General features: G+C 38.0%; 1 long non-coding RNA gene across 1 annotated transcript; it reads left to right on the plus strand.

Annotated features, from left to right (window-relative positions):
* Positions 1-553: 553 nt before the first annotated feature.
* Positions 554-3,303, plus strand: LOC113298643. Its single transcript, XR_003334320.1, has 3 exons — positions 554-1,986; positions 2,604-2,657; positions 2,931-3,303. It is a non-coding gene; the product is annotated as an uncharacterized LOC113298643 (long non-coding RNA).
* The last annotated feature ends 2,439 nt before the right edge of the window (positions 3,304-5,742 follow it).

Here is a 5,742-nt window from a genome sequence, read left to right on the forward strand (position 1 = left end):
GATTCAACTGGCAAAGTTGGGAGGCCGAGATTATTTGCGGCAGTTAATGGCTGCCGTTGATTCAATTTAGGTTTCAAAAGTCATGTGGACAACCCATTTTGGGCCAATGTTTTTGATGTTGGCGGCATGTTGTGGACCATTCGATCGGCCACCGCTATAGTCGAGCCACTAGTGAGCGTATACGCTCCTTGTCCGTCGATCGGAATTGAATTATAAGGACCCTCAAGCTCGTCAACGCTATTAGATCGGTCAAGTGACGAATTAGCCGATAATAACTCGATTAGTTTAACACGAATGTTAATTAATAGGAATTAATCTAACAACGATATAGATACTAAAATAGTATTGTTGAATAGATATCGGAAAGTTATGCGAAATAGGCTACTTGAACGTGTCATTCTAATATTGGATGAAGAAGATATCATCAGATCTGAGTATGATGGGCAGATTAGTCATTTTGAAGTCTGACCGACCTGGGCTTCTCATATCGTTTGGGAGAGTGCATTTATCACTGCCGTTAGTCTTATCTAACCATCAAGCAAATAGACTCGGATTTCTTTCCTTCTTTCTCTATCATTTTTCATTCTTCTTCTCCCTGTTTCTCTTCTCTTTTCTTCTTCTGTTCTTCGCCTCTGGCGATTCTGCGAGATTTTTGAGGCTGTGATATCGAAGATAAACTTAGGGGAAATCTTAAGAACTGACTATTGGTGATGGTGATGATGTTTGTTATTGATTTAGTCTCAAAGAAGGAATTAAATTAAGAAGTTAGGGTTTCTGTATTCACCGAAAATATGATTGGAGTTGATTAAGAAGAAATTACAGGATGGGTGTTGTAGAACGTGATGAAAAGAAGATTGTTATAGTTTAAATTTGGGGATTTGGTTAAAGGGAAGAGGATTTATTATGAAAGATGAATTGAATTAGGGTTCTTGAGTTGATTGAGGGATTGTGTGAAATTGAAGATGAAATTGAAGATGAAATTGAAGGTCCAGAAGTCTAATTGAAGATGGGTTTGTTCTTATTTGATGTTTGATTGAAGTTGTTGGACTATTTGAGGATTATTTAGGGTTTCTTTGTAAATCAGTGGTGGTGGTAGATTGAAATGATCTGCTGAACCGAGTCAGGAGCAAAGAAGGATTCGATTCAATTGTGGAGTGAAACCTATCATGAGGTAAATGATTTCTCAGTAAATTAGTAAAGTTATTATGTTTTGTTTGGGTTGAAATGTTTGGAGTTAGAACTGTAATTGTTGGTGTTCTAATGGTGAATAATCTGAACTGAAGTTGATATGGGTATGGATTTGGAGGTAAACTGGTGGTATTAATGTATGAAATGTGAATAGGAAGTTAAATCTGAATTGAGAATTGGTTGAGTTGTAGTGGCTGAGTTATGGAAATTACAGGGTTGAGTTAAAAAAGGGTGTTGGTGATATGAATTTTGGATTGTAATGAAGAGGTTAATGGTTGTTGTGTATATTGGTGGGTTAAATGAGTTGTGATGCAAGCTGAGATGGTATTGAATCATGAAATACTGTAGCAGGTGGTTGTAATTGAGTGCATTGGTGGTTGTCTAGTGAATTGTATCTGGGTCTTCTCAGACTTGCAGGGGTGTTAGATGAATGAATTAGGAATTGGAGAATGTTGAGTGGATATAACATCCATGAAGTGAACTGCGTCAGAAGAATTAAATGTAAAGTAAGAGGTGTTGTTGCTGTTAAGATGGAGATACAGTTGATGGTTCTGTACGATGAATGGTATTACGGGTTATAGGATTTGGATTTTGTGTATGCTAGCTGAACAGATTTAGAATGGGTGAGAGATTGTAGTTATTGCAGATGTAACTTGTGGGTGTAATGAGATTGTTTGACGTTCCAGTTTAGAGTCTGAGTGGAAGGTGTTAACTGATGCAGTTAGAATTGAGGATTGAAGTTTAGAGAAATATGTTAAGTCGAATCTTTGTAGTGAAAGCTTGGAACTGCATTTGCAGGTAGGCTTAATTTACAATTGTATTTGAGATTGAATTATAAAGTTGTTTTTGAATAAATTAGATTGTATTTAGGCCTGTGAAGTTCAATTAGCAGAGTGTTTGGCCTGTACAAGGGCCTTGGTTTGTAAAACCTGAATCAGTCTTGTGGACTGAGTTGGCTCACCGATTTCCCTGACTTAATCTGAGTTGGACCCTTTGACCGATTCGACTTAGTTGACCGATTCTTATTTGACCTTGACCTGTGACCGTTAATTTGACTATTAGTTGACTCAGATGGGCTGGACCTTAGTTAATGGGCTTGGTTAGTAGACTTGGGCTTAGAGTTAATTCTCTTAATGGACCTGAATGAGACTCTTATGGTCCGAATTAGCCTTTGGCTTCTTCTACAAAGTTGTAGATACTCTTTTGACCTAGCTAGTGAATTATGGAATCAACCCAATAGAGTTAGTAAACCTTAGCCATGTTAAAGATGGAGAATAAAAAGGTGTAAAGTGATAAATGGACTTAGAATCATTAGATAGACTTGTATGATTCTTGTGTGAGCCATTTTGGTTATGTTCTTTCTTAGATTTCTTGTTTGATTAACAGTTAGTTTATTAACAACGATTGATTCAAAGGATGAACCAGTGGATCGTGGATCTGGAGGTAGGCGTGGGTTGTCATCAAAAGAGGTGGGAATACTTTTAACTATTTTGAAACCATTGTTGTTTCTTTTACAAAAGTTTATGTTTACAAACTCATGCATTGTCTGTTCGGGCACTTCTTGCATTGTTTAGTTTGTGTTATGATTGTTTTGTTGATTCTTTGAATCTTTCCATGAATTGGAAAGGGCTTGAAATGTTTGTAGTCATTATGAATTGTTACGGGAAATGAGAATTTCCACGTGTGGTATATAGGATACGCTCCTTCGTTTATACTACTCACTTTCAAGCTATGCTTACTAGGTGCGGCACGAGTCACCATATAGCTATCTAGGTGCGGAACGATCGGAAGAGTCACCATAATATATATTGTTTGGAAGGAGTTTGTCCATATACGTGTTTGTGCATTTCCAGTGACTTAGTCACTTTGATGTTTGGGAAAACATGTATTTTTTTCTAAATCTTGCCCATGATTTCTTTAAAGTTAAATGTTATTCCTGCTGGGCACCCCTTTTAGGGATGATGTGCTCACCCATTCCCACTTTTAGTTCCAGAGACTGATCAGAATTGCGCAGCGAAAGCTTCGAGGAGTTGATTTCATTAGTTGGTTAACTTCGTCTATGTTTATTATGTTGTATATTATATTTGTTAACCGAATGACTATTGTATATATGTATCATTTGAGAGAAGTTCTTGTATTTATATATTTCTGAGCGGGGCTAGTTTTGGTTTAAGTTTTGTAGCAGATCTCTTAATTGAATGCTTAAGTTTATGATTTGGTTTGTTAGTGCCTCTTTATTTAGTTAATCTCTTGGATTAGTCAGCTGCTAGCTTTGGGGGCGCTACATGAATCTAGGTCGGCCAATTCTGCTGGCGAAGCTGGACACCTGAGATCGTTTTGAGGCAGCAATGTAATGTTGCTTAATAAAAATTCGGGTCTTGTAAGTCGCACGTCCAACTAACTTTGAGCAATCGGTTTGGTGTGCTCCTGACATGTCGTGGGCAGTTTGACTGGCCAGGGATGGAGATGGGTTACTGGCGAGCATACTGGCACCTCGTTGGTCGTCCAAAACAAAATCTAAACCATCCAATTCGGCTGGCGAAGTTGGAAGGATGCGATGAGTTTGAGACTGTCATGACCAGTATTAACTCGTTGAACTTCTTTTCAACAACGCGACTAGCCTAGCTCCTGCTAGCGATCAGGGATTTTGCTGGCGGGATAAGAAGATTTCGATTGGATGGAATGGTGGTGGGACCGCCAGTGGACATCATGAAGTTTTCTTGGTATTGTTGGGAGGAGGCCAAGCTCATTGAGTTGGCCGGCCAAATCGTGTGGTCGTGATTGTTTTAAGACTGACATGGGCAACCTATATTCAATTCCTTAAGGAGTTAAATGTGCGCCTAGCCAACTTCCACTTTTACTCAAAAGTGTGTGTTGCGCATTTAAAGCGATCTGATTGGTTGATGAGAAAGAGGCGCCGATAGGCAATAATATGGCCGATCGGCCACAGGGCAGCGCCTGCTATGGAAAATTGGCCGGCCAAGTGATGTGGCCGCGCACCTTTTTTGCTGCTACCTTTATTTGCCACAGTTTCTCTTTATTTATTGGTAGGATTTTGCTCCTACTAGTCCATGGCGGATCAATTTCCTAGCTTGCCTAGGTTTGGCCTCGACCAATAGGGTTCGAGATATTGTGCAGGGCGCAAAAGGCCTAATTTTTGTAAATTAGTAAAATTTGGTTCAGGAACATTGAATTTTGTGGGATGGCACAAAATCAATCAATTTCTATGCATTCATACAAAATCATAAATTATATTTCAGAGGGAAGCATAACTTTGTGTGCCTCTAATTGAGTACTTCTATGCGCATCTTAATCCTAACACTTCGGGAGATTCATGCTACTCAGCTGCGAGCGAGCATTAATTGTCATGTCATGTCAACATCAAGAGTTCGGCTGGGAACATGGCATAGAATGAATACTCGACAGGCCATGCACTAGTGAATAATTCAGGTGGAAGATAAAATTTATAGAATATTTGGGATTGTTGTTGCACGCACCATTCTGGATAAATTTTATATAAATATACTGATTTGTTCAATACATATGTAAGTAAAGAGGCTTGGGCACTCATCACTTTTAAATGACTCAATTTCTTTGCAGAATAATGGCGCATTAAACATAGGGTTTTGCAATTTTATCCTTGAACTGAAAACCACCATCAACAATTGCATAAACGTCAGGGAATAAGTGATGAACTTTAATCTCTACGTGCATACATGGATAAATAAGTTATATTTCTTATGTTGATCCATATCGCACTAATTATTCTCTTGCTCGTAACTGGCATAGAGACTAGTTTTTGTCGATGATTATTTTTGTCATGAAAATCTTTTAAATTGAAGACTCTAAATTAAGATCGTTATTTTTAACTTCTTTGTTCATAACTTGCGAGACGAGAGAAAAATATCGGGATACTAATTTACTTTGTTCGTAACTGGCGAGTAAATTTGTATTTACAAGGAAAATCCTTCTCTTGTGATTAGAGTTAAGGTCGCTCTTGTTTTTCTTTCGGGAATGACATCAAATGGAGGAGAGTTCTTTTGAACTTGCGCTTAATGGTAATATCATTATGGGGAAAGCGGATGTGGGTTGCAGGAGATTCTTGTACCTTTAGATATCCTTGACGCGAACCGAGTTTATTTGGTGAAATCGTCTAAACTAAATGTTGTTATGTGTTTTCTAGTCTTGAATACTCTTTTGATTAATTCATCTTGATCCTGATTTTTCGCCTTTGCCAATTTTTTTGACAAAAAGGGGGAGAATTATTAAGTAGTATCTTACTACTTTATATATGGATTTTCGGAGCATCATGTAAGGGGGAGTAGATTACTATCTATAGGTTCACCAAAAGGAGTAAGTATTAACTGAGGAAGAGAACATATCACAGTGGTATTTTTTCGAAGTTGTGTTGCAATCGAGCTTCCAGGAAGGTAGCAATACTATGTTTTTGTATAACAACCGATAAGTAGAGTGTGATTATCTCACTCTAACAAAGCTCTTTTTGATTATTATCATAAGTTGTTACCGTTATGGATGCTTTACCAACAAAGGTGC

This window comes from Papaver somniferum, chromosome 7 (assembly GCF_003573695.1).
Source record: "Papaver somniferum cultivar HN1 chromosome 7, ASM357369v1, whole genome shotgun sequence".
Classification (NCBI taxonomy): Eukaryota; Viridiplantae; Streptophyta; class Magnoliopsida; order Ranunculales; family Papaveraceae; genus Papaver; species Papaver somniferum.